The sequence below is a fragment of the Mytilus californianus genome, unplaced genomic scaffold (assembly GCF_021869535.1).
Source record: "Mytilus californianus isolate M0D057914Y unplaced genomic scaffold, xbMytCali1.0.p SCAF_4, whole genome shotgun sequence".
Taxonomy (NCBI): Eukaryota; Metazoa; Mollusca; class Bivalvia; order Mytilida; family Mytilidae; genus Mytilus; species Mytilus californianus.
In genome coordinates this window covers 94046457-94064930 of record NW_026262690.1, presented here as the reverse complement: position 1 = coordinate 94064930, position 18474 = coordinate 94046457, and the positions used below count along the sequence as shown (strand labels likewise).

General features: G+C 30.9%; 1 protein-coding gene and 1 long non-coding RNA gene across 2 annotated transcripts in view; one reads left to right on the top strand and one right to left on the bottom strand.

Annotated features, from left to right (window-relative positions):
* The window catches only part of LOC127698854 (aftiphilin-like), a 538231-nt gene that overhangs the window by 362826 nt on the left and 156931 nt on the right, over positions 1-18474 (top strand). The gene's annotated exons all lie outside the window — the stretch shown is intronic.
* On the bottom strand, positions 1506-3343 carry LOC127698923 (uncharacterized). The gene is made up of 3 exons (XR_007980982.1): positions 3317-3343; positions 2692-2808; positions 1506-1789 (listed from the first exon to the last, which is right to left on the bottom strand). It is a non-coding gene; the product is annotated as an uncharacterized LOC127698923 (long non-coding RNA).

The following is an 18474-nucleotide window of genomic DNA, read 5'->3' as shown; positions in this document are numbered from 1 at the left end:
AAACCTATGATTGCGTTGGATAAAAACCGCATTTTTTTATACGTGTGCATGCAAAACAAATTTCTTGTTAGAGGGGTCTAAATACAGCACAAACAACATTTTCCAAAAGACCAAAAAAGTGAAAAAGTATGTTTTAACAAAACGCATTTGACTAACAGGTCGAACAACAAATGTTCTTAAACCCTGCTGACTGCCATTGGCGATTGCCAACTAAACGAATCACAAGGTGTAATAAATGGATCTTAATTATAATTTAATACCAAACAGAAAACAATAAACTTGCGGCAAAGATGGTAAACCACAAACAAAGGTGCAAAGATTTTTGTTCACCATATCCGGATTTTGACAATTCTATATATATATATATATATATATGTAGGACTCTAAAGTGCGATGGTACTCTAAAGTGCGATTGTCACGCTAAAGTGCGATGGTCTACGCTAAAGTGCGATGGTGTTAGACGCTAAAGTACGATGGTTGTTTGTTTGTTTTAGTGCAAATAGATGACACGCTAAAGTGCGATGGTATGACACGCTAAAGTGCGATTGTATAAGACACGCTAAAGTGCGATGGTATAACACGCTAAAGTGCGATGGTCCGGCAAGCTAAAATGCGATCGTATTTGACAAGCTAAAGTGTGATGGTATAACACGCTGAAATGCGATGGTATTGCATGAAACAGTACGATGGTATATGACACGATAAAGTGCGTTGGTATAACACACCATTAATCCGATGGTGAAACTGGAATGGGGTTAATGCAATGGTTTTTGTTTTTTAAGTGTTTATAATAGTTTTTCTTTTATTGTAATATTTATGAATCATGCCGTCTTTTGAATTGTTTTACACTAGTTATTGTGTTGTCCTATATAGCCTTATTTAATGCTCCACGTTGAAGGTCATAATGTAATTAGGTGCATACACCAACGAAATTTGGTCTTAAGTGTATAGTTGTTTCGTTGACAAGTACACCGCATTTGTTTTTGTTTTTTGTTTTGTATATAAATCAGACCGTTTCAATTGTCGTTTAATACCCTTTGGGCGTTAACTTATAGATTAATATCTGCGGGGTTAGCCATACGGTAACCTATAGTTAATTAGAATTAATGACATTTAGCCTTGGATAGAGATTGTCTCATTGGCAATCATAGTATGATACTAATCTCTGGTCGTTTCGTTACTGTCTTGATGACCAGTATTCGTCTCTTTCACAGACTTGTCTCATTGGCAATCATATTATGATAATACATCTCTAGTTTTTAAGTTGCTGTCTTATTGGCGAATATGACTCTCTTTAACAAACATACTTTTACTTTTACTTTTACAAATTGTGACTTGGATGGAGAGTTGTCTCATTGGCACTCATGCCACATCTTCTGATATCTGTATAATAAAACCTATTGTAAAAAACATTTTATAAAATAATTCAATTACAAAGTAAAAAGTAGACTTTATTTGACCCAACTAAATGACATGGAATTCATAAATTAATTGTCTAAATCAAATTTGGACGAATTAGATATTTAGAAACTTGATGAATTTTGCCATTTTCAAGCTCTTTTAAGGTATATACCTTCCCCTTACTGTCGTCATTTTCAATGTTTATAACAAGTCCTTTCTTCCAATATCCTGAAAGAAAAACGTTTGTTCCCGCTGATAGAGCTGAATTTGGTTTAAAGTCAATAATTTCATTAACTGCAGGATGAAAGGTTTGCATTTCTGTAATTTTGGATACTTTTTTGGGGAACAACTCCTCCGGATACATGCTACTGTCCCATTCTTCACGATTCTGAAAAGCGTAAAAATAAAGTTACAATAAAATATAACATTAAATCAAAGCATGAAAATAACAAATGTAACAAATTGAAACAATCATTAAAAAAATTGTTCAAGTGATTATGAATTAAGGTAGATTCATGGTATACCGCCATCTTGGATTGTACAATCCCAGTACAAAATCGGTCTAGTTATTTGCCCAAATCTGCAAATTTGGAGACAGATTTGCAATTTATTGGTTAGACTGTTTATTTATATCAAGAAAACTTGGTGATTTATTGTATAAGTCATAATATTTAAACAAATATCAAATTTTGTGTTTTTAGAATCCATTTTTTCAGATAAGTCATTTAAGGGGAGATAACTCTTTAAGTAAAAAATATATACTGGATTGATAGGGAAATTTTTTATTTTTACTTGTAGCAAGAAAACAAGTTCGGTGACACCATTTTTTATTTTTATTTTCTTAAAACATTTTACAAAACCTATCTTTTCACAATTTATTTCAAAATTCTATCTCATAGATTTTTTTTATGCACACAAATATGTTTTTTCATGAACAATCTAACCAAATTTATGCATTTTTCAACGACTCATAGCTTGGAAAATAGCACGGTGACCCATACTTTTTATTATATTTTCGAAAAAAGCATAGTAAAATCTTCATTTTGGCAAAGTATAAGAAAATTCTATCTCAAGAAACATATACCTATGATCTACCTTAATTAAACAAAGTCCCTAATTAAAATATAAAAATTTCGCTATTAATGCAAATATTATGTTTTTTTTTGCTTAAAAGTGTCATAATACTTTGATTTAGCATTCAATAGTACGTAACCAACAAATAATAGATTACACTCTATTTGTTCACCTTGATTATTATTTATATTTTGTCACAATAAATAAGTTTCTTACTTCAGACATATAGATTTCGGTTTCCAAGTGACGGCGTTTAAAGCCTGGCATACCAGAATCAGTATGTTGTATGAATCTCCTTGCATACAGGTCTTTATAATATGGGCTAACTTCTGACTGAAAGCAAATAAGAAATGGTTTAATAATATTCTATAATTTTTAAGCGTACATAACATTTTGTACACAAACTACGCTGTTGGTGTTTTCCTTTGGTTTGTTTAACATTGGTTTTACGAGACATTTTATAGCTGACAATGTTGTATAGGTTTTGCTCATTTCTAAAGGCCGTACTATGACCAATAGCTCTGAACTTCTATATCATTTGGTCTTTAGTGGTGAGTTGTCTCATTGGATATCAAACTACATCTTCTCATTTTTATATTCTAACTTTTTAAAACAAAATTAATTATTAAGTAAGTATAGATGCTTATTTACAACGCTTAGTACGCATGAATAAATAGTTATTTACATTTGTATGAAGTGTTTGAATAATTACTCGTAATACCTTAACACACACCATGCAGTAAAATAGAAATAAATTTCGTTTAAAAATACCATTGAAATTGATAGTGTTTAGGCTGTATTTTTAAGAGCTACTTTTTTAAAAGTTATAAAATTTACGTACTTGATGTAAACTTGTATTGCCCTTCATTTGTGAATTTGTGATATCTTGCAGTGGCTGAGACATTTGGAGCTGCTGTTGTGACGGTATCATTTCATTCGATCTGTTAGAAGTCTGTACGGTATTATTTACCTAAAACGACAGAAATATTTGTATTTTTAAATAGGGTATTAATTTTAAAAGTATAATAAGATTTACAAAATTTTGTGACCAATTGAACTTTTTTTCAGAATTAAAAATTCAAATGTAATCCAATTACCCAATCTAAACGTTTAATAGTGATCAAAACATCTTAGCAATACTTACCTCGACATTTTCAACGCCATTTTCGGGCTGCATATAATGCACATTGCTAGTTATAGTTTCATTTCCTGTTATTACCTGAAATGTAAAGAAAACAAATAATCATTCACAAACAAGTACTATGTACACAAATTCCAAGTACTTTATCTTCCATTACAATTTTTTTAACCTTATTACAATTAAATTATAATTGTAAAAAATGACTTAATTTGAAAACAATTAAAATAAACAGTTATGTAACATACCGATTCACTTTCATTGATCATGTTGGTAATTCTTGTGTTCCACAACGACTCAACAAATTCCTGATAATCATTTTCTGCATCCATTCTGATAATTTCTTGAGCTTTTTTATGCACACTTTCACTGTTAATCTATAATTATGCAATTAAAATGTTTTATAAATCAAGTATTGTAACAAGAAGGAATTTTAACTTATTTTAAACATACAAATTTATGTTATGCAATGTTTTAATTTGTTGTTTAATAGAAATATTTATATCATTAATGCGCTTTTAAATAGAACAAGGTATTCGCACTCACCTCAGAATTTGTACTTAATGCACCAATTGTTGCAGAATCAGTGGTTAATTTATTATCTATCATCTCAGACTGCTGGTCTTCATTATTTTTCTACAAAGACATTTTTCATGTGAAATCTTTATAATACACTGGTACAATATAAGATAACAAGTAATAGATATATTTAAAATCTTATTTACGACTTGTGTGCAATTGACAACCCACTTTAGTGAAATATTTTGTTTTACAAGTTCCATTATTTTTAATTTATTTTATATAAACAAGCAACTATTTTAATACCTGATTAACAACCCCGGGTTCTGCATCAGTAATTCCATTAATTTTCTCTGATTTTAAGTTTTCATTTAATGTCAAGTTATTGTTGTCGTCATCATCTTCCTCTACATCCACGTGAGCCATCTCTAGAAATTCTTTTTCCTCTTTAGTTAGATTACACTTTGCAACCTAAACATAAACAGTACAATAAAAAAATTTATTCAAGTATAAATAAACAAAAGGTTGAGTGTTATTGTCCAGTATATGCATGTAATATTTGTCACTGTACGTTCAACATGCAAAAATCATTTTTCACTGTGTTAACTTGAAGGAATTACCAGAAATAATAAAACTATTTACTTATATTTTATAATAAACACAAACTTTAAACTTGGTGTAATGTTTTATTCTTAAATATAACCGTTGGATTCGTGTATAAAATTGTGTTTATAAGATGATCTTTTAAACTGTACTTTTCAGTGTGGGGTTTTATCATTATCAAACATCGTATTGCAACCTCTTTTTTTTTTTGTTTTTATATATGTGATTTGTGTTTAAATTGAATATTGTCCTATTTGCAATGATACCTCATTTTCTTATTTATAATTAAAAAAGTTTATATAATTTACCGGTTCTTCTAATGCCATCGAAAAGTTTGGTCTCTTGAAAAATCTCTGATGGGGTGTCATTGGTCTAGTAGATTTGTTCACTCTGCTGTTATATTTGTAATAAAACTCTCCAAGTAAACTCGGCCAATCTCTTGTGTCAACAAATTGGGCTCTAAAGTATGCAACAACTGTCCTATTAAATCTTTCCACGCGTCCTGAAATGATGGTGTAAAAAAGTGTTATAACATTGTTTTAAATTCTATATTTAATTAATATAGCATTTTGAAGATAATAGTTTAGTTTAGTAATTTATAGGTATACCGTTTGTCTACATTAAAGGTATAAAAAAAAATTACAAAATAACGTTTTAGCGTCCCCATTTAAATATTCATAAAAAAGTTAAAAAAAAAAGCCTGTTAAAGATGTAAACCTGGACATAATGTGAAGGCAATATATCTTTCTATTGCTTTTTTTATTGTAATGAATAGGTGATACTAAATTATTATTTAATATTATAGTACAATTCAGTTTTTTTTAACTAACCTTGTGATTGAGGATGGTACGGACGATCATTAATTTTTCTTGTTTTAAACTCATCTATCACTGCACAAAGATCTGCATTGTTAAATTCTTTTCCGTTATCCGTCTGGAGAATCCGAGGTGGACCAAATATATAGATAAATTTTAGGAGCAATTCGGAAACTTCCTTTGCTGTCTTCTGCTTAAGATGTCCACCAAAGGCAAAGCGGCTGTAGCAGTCAACAATATTACATATGTAATTATATCCTTTACATGGAGGCATCTTCTTTAAATCCATTTGCCACCTACTATTGGAATAGGTAGCTGGTATTGGTTTTCTAGTTATTTGTGTCTTTGGTAAATCAACCGCTGCAAGGCATTGCGAACATTTTACATGTTGCTTAAACAGTAATCTAGTATTTTCACGAACTACGGGAAAATATGATTCTCTTAATGTTTCATAAATAGCGTCACTTTTGCGGTGATCAATTTTATGATTGTTGTTAATTTCCACTATCATTTCTTCTTTAGATAAGACTCTTCTATGATTGTCTCCTACCTTTGTACTTCTGTGGTACAATGAACAAGAATGGTCATCATACAGAAAGTTGGCCAAATACTTTCTAACACTTGTATCTCCCATTCGTAAGTTTAGTTCCTCCTTTATTTTTTTAGCACCCCAACTATTTTCATCAAATTTCTTTTTGCATATCAAATTTACCTCTTCCAATACCGACCAAAAATGTTCCGGATTAGGATTATTAGTTTCTCTTTTCTTTCTTTTTTTGTCAAGTATAAATCCTTCATCTGGACACAAATCCTGGTTTAACGGCACGTCCATTTTTTGTTTGTACAAAAGGCTTATAACGTCATAATGATAGTATCGTTGCAAGCGTACATACTTTCGCGGACAAACGCACTTTCGCGGAAAAACGCACTTTAGCGTATTGAGCCATCGGACTTTAGCGTGTTCCACTTAATAGCACAGACCATCGCACTTTAGCGTATCAGACCATCGCACTTTAGCGTATGCCATCGCACTTTAGCGTGGCCATCGCGTTTTAGCGTCCCCATCGCACTTTAGAGTCCTACATATATATATATATATATATATATATATAAATTAATAAAAGATAATAACGGTTTCAATTCATCACTTTTACTAGGGCTTTCACAGTTTTCACAGATCTTCAAGTAATGTGACTTGTATACATAAGTGTAATATAAAACAATTGATTGACGTTAACAATAGTATGACGTTAACAAATATAAGGGAGACTACTAATGTCATTTTAAATCCAGGGTTGCGAATGTTTATGAATAATTCTTCTTTCTTCCTCCGGAGAAAATCATTTTCAAGATTGACCATAAACAATGGAAATATTTTAAATCGTCCATTAGAACAACGATGGAAATGGTCGTTAGCCGTGATGATTGTTAAATCTTTATGGTTGGTTTGCTGTATGTGTAAAGTCATTCTAGTCTGCAGTTCATTTTTTGTCTCTCCAACATAGAATTCCTCACTATTTGAACATATGAGAGAATAGATACCGTTTGAACTTTTACAAGACATATTTTGTTTAACTGTAAAATGCTTTCCATTTTTGAAATAAATTGAACTTTCTTATATTAAATCTGGACATGTCATACATCGTTCATCGGTACATCTACTAACAATAGGCAAAGTTTCATTAAAGTCAAATTTTGAAGATGTTAAATATCGTTTTAGACTTTTCGATTGTCTTTTACTGTTGATAATCTTCTTTTTTTGTAAGACTTTGTGCATTTTTTTTCACTTTTGTGCAAATTATTTTCAATTTATCGCATTAAACTAAATATATCATAATCTCGTGGATTATATGTTGTGACAAACGTGATAATTTTGTCTAAATTGTACGATGATTCTTCGGTTGTTTCGGATCGCCTTGATTCTGTAATAATTGGTCCTTCTGTCAGTGCCTTTTGAATTCCGTAGTTTATTACTTGTTCCGGATATTGTTGCTTTTTTAAATACACTTTTAATTCTTCCAATCTTTTATTGCGTAATATTTCTGTACTAGTAATGGTAATTATTCTTGACGCTAGATTAAAAAGTATATTTAATTTTACATGTTTTGGATGGTTTGAGTAAAAATTTAAATCCATATGTGTATCGGTGTCTTTAGAAAAGATATCTGTGACAATTTTATTGTCTTCCGTTATAATTACTAAAATATCCAAAAACGGTATTTTTTTGCCATTTCTGTTAAAAGTGAAACGAATATGTGGATTTAAAGAATTTAATATACTTTGATAGTGCTTTAAATATATATATAATAAGAAACATTAAGATCACTGGTCTTGTTATCTAGCCGCACGTTGTGATTAAGTCTCGATTCATTTTTGGTAAAGGATTATACCCAGGATAAGCACTATTATATCTTTTGTCAGATAATTAACTGACAGAGTTCACAAACTAGAGGCTCTTAAGGGCCTGTGTCGCTCACCTTGGTCTATTTGCATATTCAACAAAGTACACTCCAACATTGTAGACGATATAGAATTCATGACAAGAATCTCTTTTGTGTTGATCTTGTATTGCTAATCATTTGGTCTAGTTAGTTTCAATCTATCTTCTTTGGTTTTTTTTCTCAAAACGCAAAAGAGGGTAAAAATATCCTAATAAGGGCAATCACTTCTATCGATTTCGGTACTTATACATTATATAAGTTTCGGTATTTATACATCCCTCGGATTTCAAATGTTTGGCATTGAGCTTTCCTAATGAAGGTAAATCCAGAAAAGCGCTTGGACGCATGAAATTATTAAACGTGTTGTTTTCAATTTTTTCTATAAAGAGTGACAATCTACTAGCTATATCAGCAAAATTTGACTTGTTAGTAGATCTTGTCTTATTTATAGTTTTCGTTTATTGCAAAACGAAAAAAAAGTAAAAAATCGTCATTAAAGGGTAGTAGATCTAATAACAATTTATCAGTCGATTTCTACTATTTCTTGCTGATCATTTTTGCCTTTTTTAGTTTCTTTCTATTTACTATATATTTTTTTTTAGATATAAGGCAAAAACGCAACAAAATGGTGAAAACGTCACCAAAGGGCAATGACTCTAATAAATAGTAAACTGCTGTTTTAAAAAATGCAGATTTATTTGTAGAACTTGTCTTGGTGATAATTTTTTTGCAGTTTAAAATTTCTCTCTATCTATTATAGTTTTCAAGATAATAGGCAAAAATGGGAAAAAATGGTAAAATATGTCATTTAAGGAAATAACTGCTATAAGAAGTTAATAGTCAATTGGTAGAGCACAACATTCTGAACATTTGTGCCCTGTCAGATTTTCTCTATTTATAACAGGTTTCAAAATAATAGACAAAACTTGCATTTTACCCCTATGTTCTATATTTAGTCATGTCGGTCATCTTAGAACTAGATAACCCAGTAATGATTGTGGCCAAGTTTGGTAAAATTTGGAAAATCAGTTTCAGAGAAAATTTTTGTAAAGGTTAACAGACGACGTCGACGACGACAACGACGGACGACAGACGCCAAGTGATGAGAAAAGCTCGCTTGGCCCTCTGGACAAGATGAGCTAAAAATACAAACATTACGGTTTTCTTTTTGTTATCCTATAACAAAGATCAATAGTTTTTTATTTGTTATCTGTCCATAAAAGTTACAGTTTTTAAAGATTTTAATTATTCAAGCAGTTTACTTTTTTAAAAAATTGTACTGTATCATTAATTCAAATAATATAAATAATCTTAAACCAAATACTGCGGAGTTTTATCACAATTCATTCAGCACAAAAGTGATTTTTGTCGAAATTAGATAATGAATCATACAATAACCGTTAAACTAAACTCCAAAACATATAAAAGAACTAAAATTAAAAAAAAACATAGAAGACTAACAAAGGCAAAAGGCTCCTGACTTGGGACAGACGCAAAAATAAGACGGTGTTAAATACTATAAATTTCACTTCGTTTTACCTATTTATCATCTCAATTTTTCATTGAATGTTTGCGACTCCATCTCTCTAATCTATAATCTATCTAAACCTGCAGCTTTCTCTTCAAAGCTTCGGTAGTAATTTTGAATTTTACCTATCAAATTTATATACATGATTCAGTTCCACATAGTGAGATGGTCAAGACGAGCATAAAAAATGGTCGACAGTAGTTGACACAGGCTTGAAGTATATGTCTCGAACATGAAATCTACTTGAAGTCCACTTTATTCAGCCTAAAATTTTCTATGACGTGTTTTGTGTAATGTTATTTGTCTGTTGGTGTTTTTTGTTGTTGTTCAGTGTAGCCATGGGAATGTCGTTTCGTTGACTTTCTGAGTTTGACCACCCCTTTCGTATCAGAAGTCTATCTGTTTATGTATTTTCTTAAATTCATATTCAGATCATTTTTAAACATAACTATGAATATTGATATAAACAATATATAGAATTATATTTTTAACGTACGAGATCAGATGATAAGCTACTCGAAAAATGCACTTAAAAACTGTCAACCCCTAAGAACAGGTTGTCCTTTAGATTGCTATAGGTGTAACACGTGTGTTCAGATTTCTACACACGTAGAAATTTGTTCATCGACAGAAGCAATTTAAAAATGTAAATACTAAAAATAACTGAATGATTCATCTGTTTTCAATCGGTTTTTCAAATAAACTGAGAATTTATTTCATACATATAGCATGTATAATAATGTGCATCCTGTCAAATCATTAAGAATACAACAATTTACTAACACCCGATGTGGTCGAGTTCAAAATAAAAATAAGAAGATGTGGTATGATTGCCATAGAGACAACTATCCACCAAAGTTCAAATGAAGTGGATGTAAGCAATCGTACGGCATTCAACAATGAAAAAACCTATACCGTATGGTCGACTATAAAAGGCTCCGACATAAAAAAATATGAAACAATTCAAAAGATTCAAATAAGAGAACTGATGGCCTAATTTATATCAAAACAATTTACCAAAAACAAAAATGACAGACATGTAGCAATGGACTACAAGCTCTTGACTTCGGACAGGCACATAAAGAATGTGGCGGGGCTCAACTTTCTCCTAACTTTGGGACAGTAGTGTAACCGTACAAACTATAAAAATCATTTGAAAAAGGCTAAAATCATCAGATGGATACAAATAGAAATACATCTAACAAAACCACAGAGTGGACGTGGACGGGTATTTATATATCCCAAAAACTAAAAGACACTAAGTACAGATCTGCCAATACTCAAAGCGAATAACAACTTATGAAAAAAATCATGTATCTAAGACTGAAATATCAATCAGGACACATCCAACATCCAATGAATTTAGTTGAAAGGCTTTATTAACAGTCAGAGAAAAACATGACCTTGTGCAATGCCAAACTATAGGTATCGACAAATTATAGTACCGTAATAGTACATATGTGTAACATTAAATATTGTTTTAATCTACTGATAACAAAATCAATATTTCATCATCATTATCATCTTCCAATAATGATCAGGAGTCGTAGACGACTGTAAATATCTATACCTATAAAAACAATATTTAAAGATTTAATAACAGCGTTAACCTTTTAGAAAAAGTTCATTTAAAGGATTGATAAGTTTACCCGCATCGTATCTAAATTTCCGGGCTCGGTTTACAACATCACCGTAAAATTTAGGATCTGCTTTTCCGTGTGAGATAAGTTTTCTACAGGTACAATCAAACTTGCAGACCAAATCTTTGTATCTATGTGAGAATTTAAAGTTTTTGAGTAATTTGTGTTAAAAAAATCCATGACTTAATAATTTACTAGCAATAAATAGATCATGGGCATTAAATTATAATACGTCTCTACAGACACGAGGATCGTGAACAGTTTGGATGTATAAACACCGTAAGACTGTGAACAAAGGAACAACACAGTCGAAACAGGGAAAATTCACAAGAAAGAAAGAAAAATCATTCCTTTTGTCGTAAATTTTTGTGTACAGTTTGTGGTGTTATACTGAAATATCTATGTCTAGGAAAGGAAAGGACAGTTATTTCTGTTGATATCAGAATTTTTAAAGTAAGGTCCTTTTATGTAAATTTCAGCTGCAAGGAGGAGAATTCTTGATTACTAGTATTTAACATGTTTAACGAAGAAATATCATTAAGATAACGGTAAGTGTTGTTGAATTTATCAATCAAATGGAATTAAGACGGTTCTTTCCTGAGTTTGGCCATAAACTGCGATTTAAACAGTAAAGGAACAAGTCTACTATTGAAGGGGTGCAATTGGTGCCCATATCAATACCTACAATCTGTTGTCGATAAACTTTCTTGCCGAAACGTACATAAATGTGATCACATCACAATTCTAGTAAGTATATCTAGCCAATTATACCAGAGATACAAAGATAACTCTTTCTTGCTTTCAGTCAAAAAAGGAGGATTACTTCTCTTCTCATTTCTTAACTGTTATGTAGTTCGTATATAAATTATTCAATAGCATGAATTGTTTATATTATAATATAAAAACAGTTAAAAAAATTCTGTTCTGATATTTTAATAAAGTTTGGTACAGATAGATAATAATCAAATTCTAAATACAAGCAGCATCAATTTTGTTTTAGAGCAATACATCAACATATTGAGATAACATAAATATAGTGTATTTCTTGTACGTACAAAAATGTCAATCTAACACAATGAATGTAGTATGGTTACCAACGCATACTATTTCCTTGAATTATTGTAGGTTTGTTTATTTAACTTAATCACCTGATGTCTGATATTTTTTTGGACAAAAAATGAGATAACTTAATCATTTATGTTTTCTTTAATCCTGTTCACAGGGTTAAATCTTTGGGAGATTAATTGAAACTATGAAACCTCAAGGCATTCAGGCATGCGAATTTTAATTGTTCTCTTTATCACTGGGTTTATCCAATATAATAAATAGTTTATCATGAGTTTTATATGAATCGTGATAATTTTTCAACTAGAAAATGTACCTTACTAAAATGAACCGGTTTAATAAAGTATCTATTGACTGACTAAATAAAAATTAAAATCACAAAAATACTGAACTCCGAGGAAAATTCAAAAAGGAAAGTCCTTAATCAAATGGCAAAATCAAAAGCTAAAACACATCAAACGAATGGATAACAACTGTCATATTCCTGACTTGGTACTGGCATTTTCTTATGTAGAAAATGGTGGATTGGACCTGGTTTTACAGCGAGCTAAACAAATCACATGTATGACAGTCGCATCAATAAAGATATCATTCTTATAATATTGTACACAAGAGACCCGTTTCGATTAAAAATATGCATTTATAAAAAAAAAAAATGGCCAAATAAGGTACGTTGTTAAAAGCATTGAGGACTTAAATGTCCGAAAGGTTTTGCCAAATACAGCTAAGGTAATCTATTCCTGAAATAGAAAATCCCATTTAATTCGAACAATTGTAAGTTGTATACTGTTATATGTATGAGTATGTAAATTATAGTTCATGTCAACACAGAAGTGATAACTACTGAGTTAGTGATACTCTCTGGAAGAAAACATCCGCAATAAGTGGCATCGACCAAGTGGTTGCAGAAGATCTCTTCAAAGATACCGGAAATATAATTGTGCACGCCACACATTCATTTGAAAAGACATATAAAAGCTAATAAAAAGTAAAATCACAAAAATACTGAACTCCGAGGAAAATTCAAAACGGAAAGTCCCTAATCAAATGGCAAAACCAAAAGCATCAAACGAATGGATAACAACTGTCCTATTCCTGACTTGGCACAGGCATATTTTTATGAAGAAAATCGTGGAGTAAACCCGGTTTTATAGCTAGATAAACCACTCACATGTATGACAGTCGCATCAAATTCCTTTATATTGACAACGATGTGTGAACAAAACAAAAAGACATAATAGATAAAAATGAACAGCAACCAACATTGCATGTAATTGAATAGGTGTTGACATTCAGACAATATTTACATACTTTTCTCTGATGACTTCACGCGCATAGAAAAATGCATTTTTATTTATTAATGACATTTTTTAGCTCAGTATTGTTTTATAACATTTAATCAAAACATATATTTCATTCATGCATATCTGTAAATCCTTGTCATTTTTGGTAATTTTCAGCTAAATCAGCTCTATAAAATTTATATGAGGATTGCTATTTTCCAATATTTTTGACTTGAGAATCACAGAAAAGGCATTAATTGTCGATAAGGATCTGTTGTAATAAAATTGGCACCATAAATGCTATAACAATTACTAGATCGATATATCTGCTATTATACTCTCAGTCCACGAGAGTATAACCATCTCATGCAGTACTTCCTAACTGTCATAAATATACGGATACTATTTTATAGAAGTTTACGATTATAGATTTTATAAATTTTATAAAATTATTTATAGCAAAAGTAATCCATCACCCTCATGAATAGGTTTGATTTATTATCGAGGTTTGGCTTTGCTTTTGGGACATTTTTGGTTAAATCAGCTCTTCAAATTAAAGTTTGTATTAAGTTAAAGTTTTTCAATTTATTTTGGCTCCGAACATCACTGATGATACATTTATTATCGAAATACACAGTGTATCAGTAAAACTCGTTCCATTAGTATTGATGCAATAACATGTTTAATTCTTTAGTTACATTCAACTAGATCTTGTATGTTAATCTGATTATAGTTTGAAATCATTTAAATCATTTTAAACACATATTTTAGGGCATTATGTACAAAATATGTAAAAAAAAACTTTAAAAAACCCATACTTTGTGACCAGTTCTTAATTGTACAGGTAGCGTTGTCGGTACTATCATGTTGTATACATATGATCATATCTTTATGCAATGCTTTTTCCAATATATATTTTTATGTTTTTGTGTAACGTCAAATAAGGGTTGCCATTTTGTTCACGTCAGTGACACAGAAATCCAACAACAAACATAAAATAGGAAAAAAACCAACAAACTTAAAAGATAGAACTATTTATATGTACAATTTGTATGGTTCTGCAGTATCCAGAGTATATGAATTTGTGATTAAACAACAAAAAGAAACAATCTCACCTTATCATGATCACAAATTGTTAGTTTTTTCCTCGTTTTTTTCATAACTTAGAAAATTTTTAACAAAGACACAGTTTTATTTCATCTAGAAATAACATGAACTGTTCCTAGCAATGGGGTTGTTCAACGAATTTCACCATATGCAACGTGGTTTTTTCCTTACCACTGTACAATTCAAAATCTGAACAACCGATTAATAACTGTCCCTTATTAAAACAAATACTACATGGTTTCGTTATTCCACTTGCTGAAAGACAATTACAAATAAATTGTTCATCCTTAGATAGAACATGAATTGCATTTGTGCATTTTTCAGCTACCAGTACATGACCAGAAGATGTTGTGACAATGTCATTAGGAGAAAACGAAAATCTTGAATGTATGCTTCGGTGACCGTTGTATGTCCATTTTGGTTGTCCCCATTTATCAATTACTACAAATCTTGTCCTTTTTTTATTTCGGACGGTCTATCACACAAATATTATTATTAATATGAGAAGTTACCTTTTCCGGAAGAGTAAACAATGTTTCATATTCGCGGCTATTCCACTCCATCCGTTTCATCAGGCATACATCGTTATGTTCATTGATTTTAAGTTCCAAAACTCCAGCAGATCTCGATGTATGCGTTAAACCTACGATTAATTGATTATAATTAGCAGAATGAATGCCGTGAAAGTTTAGCTCATTGGTGGTAAACGACAATGATAGGTTTTCAAATATTCCACTATTCTTTAAGCGTCTCATATCTGACAGTAAAATATCTCCGTTACATTTGGTTAAATCTAAAAATATATTAGAATCTTCTATCTCTCCTTTTCTGTTTTCATCTATTATGTCTTTAGTAGCTACTAACTTAGAACCTGCTATTGTAAAATATTTTAATTGTAGAAGTTGTGCTATGCATAACACAGATGTCACCATTAAGAGACACTAGTTTACTTAGCTTGGGAAAATTTGTATTAAATGTCTCAATTAAAAATACTTTAGATACCCTTAATACTGATCCCAATACTTCTTCTTTCGCATTTTGCTGTTATGGCTCCATGTAAACTAGTTCTGGAGGCTGTATAAGTTGATTTTTCTGGTATCTCTCTGCTGATGTTTTCTACAGTAGCGAAAATTGAAGCAGGCTCTTGTTTTTCAATTACTTCATCAATCATATGTTTTCTTGTTCTTAATTCTTGTTCTATTTGACAAAGCCTTTTGCGTTCTGTTAATACTGGATTATTTTCTGTGTCCCATATCTCTTTTATAATGTCTGCAAGTTAACATGCTTCCTATTATACTAAATCTGTTACTTTATTTTTTCTATTAGAAATTGATTTGGTCAAAATTCCACGTAGGAACACAAGTCTTACACTATCGATAAAGGTGTTAACAGTGAAGTTAAATAGTTACGTTGTCAAAATAAAATGTAATAAATTCGCCTTATCACCCTGCTGCAAATACCCGGCGTTTAAATATAAAACCGAAAGTTTGTTGTCTGATTCAGCATGTTTGTTTGTACTTTTGTCACTCTTTGAAATGGTAAAGCTCAAGCAGAAAAGCTTTAGTTTCTTTTCCAAAATTAACCACTAAAAAAGTGTCACTTGTATGTTCTTGATTAACTATCCGTTTCATTTCACGTGGCTGCATACATAATCAGCCTATTAATCAGAGAAGCAATCGTTTTAGAAAAGATAGATTTGTTTATCCTTTGCTTTAACGTTGTTTATTTGTGCAAAAAAAAACCCTTAAGGTCAATGGCATTGTTAGCTAGCAGTAGGTTACAAAGGAAAAGCATAATTATGTTATTTTATTATGTTTATCTATTATGATTCCGAGTGATAATTCCCCAGAATATCCGATTGATAATGATTTCAAAGGGAGCAAACTTAGTTTTAAAATTTTCTTTTTTGAAGTAGACAAAAGGAGAAAGCCCCGTTTTCTATTTTTTTCCATATCATATAAATTAACTCATTATCAGATATGCTGCATTTTCTGTGGAATTTGGAAGAAATTGGCACACAATCAGGTAGTTATATGCAATGCTTTTTAAGGTTCATATTATTAAGATTTCAACTGATTGAAAATGCTTAGTGGCGCGTCTTATACAGATTCATTTATCGGCATCGGGTGGCAACACATTTTTCCTCTGTTGCTCCATTTTTGCAACACCACTCTCGATATTTTTCAAACCGCTCAACGCTGCTCCATGTTTTTCCCGATAAGAAATGACGTCATAGGGACAACTGGACAGAAATGACCCCAGATGTTATCAACTACGTGAAAAGTTTGACCTATTAACCGGACGGTGGTTATTGTTTCATTTTGCACTTGACTTTAATTATTTTGTTTGTGTTAAAGTCGCTAATAATGTAACGAGCCGATTTTATAGAAATATGCTGATGAAAAACGAAATTATCAAATGAATGAAGAACTTAAAGGGTCCAAGCCACCGCCTAGAGATTAAGATGAAATTAAACATTTGAACAGAAGAATACGACTTTATATTACATTACTTACTTTAATTCCCGATGACTCATCACAGAACAATTCTATTCGGCATTATCAATTTACCCAAAACGATTTTTTTTTCTCTGAATCTCCCTGCTAAAGCGGAGAATTTGCGTTTTTTACAGGAAACATCAATAGCATGCTATTCTCATCGCTTGATCTATTTTATGTGGGAAAAGATAACACCGTATGGTGGTTAATATTTTCTTTTTATCATTATCATTATTTACCAGAGAGTGGTCTTGTAAACTTATAATCAGTAGTGTCCTTCTGGAGAATGTGCAAACATTGAATATTTCTATTTATCAGTATTTTGCCCCAATATGATTCACTTTGTTACTGCGTTTTTACACCATATTTTCCTGTTTTAAAATAATTTCTTTAATTTCGTTGTATTTTCGATTTCCCGACCAACCTTTTTTCTTAATCAGCTTTCTTTTTCTTTGAAAAAATATTAACAACCGTCGAGTTTACTTTTTAAATTTCTTGAGCAGAATGTAATAATCAAAAACTCTGTTTTAGGGAACTATAAGTTTTAGTATGTCTTATAATAAATATACCTGTTTGTCTTTTCTGTTTGAATTTTTCATTTGCATTGCTTTTCGTAAGTTTTGCTTTTCTGTCCTTTGATCTATAAAGAAATATTTTCCAAGTTCATGTGTTATGCTTGAATATCAAAATGTTGACTTTCACGTGTTTCCTATTAATATCGAAATAATTTTCTGACTTTTATTACCCTAATTTTAATATCAGAATGTTTTGTTGCCCTTCAAATATTTAATTCGAATATCTATATGTTTTGTTGCTTCGTGCGTTTTTTCATGAATATTTATAAACCAACAAAAAACTTGGTACGAAGTTGAAAAATCAAGTAAATAAGAACAAGAAGAGCCGACATATATCAGACATAAGTTTTATGTACTTAAGTACTTGATTTAATTATAATCTAGCTTTACGGCACAATAAGTCGAAACATACCTTTTTAGATTCCACAGTTTTAAATGAAAATAGCACTTAATAATTTTCGTGCGTTTGAAGCGCTTTCCTGACTTTTTACCCATAGGAACGATCAAACTCAAACACTTGAAAGCCAAGGATGTATAGATAGAAATAAGAAGATGTGGTATGAGTGCCAGTGAGACAACTCTCCATCTAAGTCACAATGTGTAAAAAGTAAACAATTATAGGTCAAAATACGGCCTTCAACATGAAGCCTTGGCTCACACCGAACAGCAAGCTATACAGGGCCCCAAAAATGACTAGTGTAAAACCATTCAAACAGATACATGAATACGTCAGAAGCTATTTTGTTTAAACGGACAAACAGCAAAATTCATCTCAAAGTCAAAATAA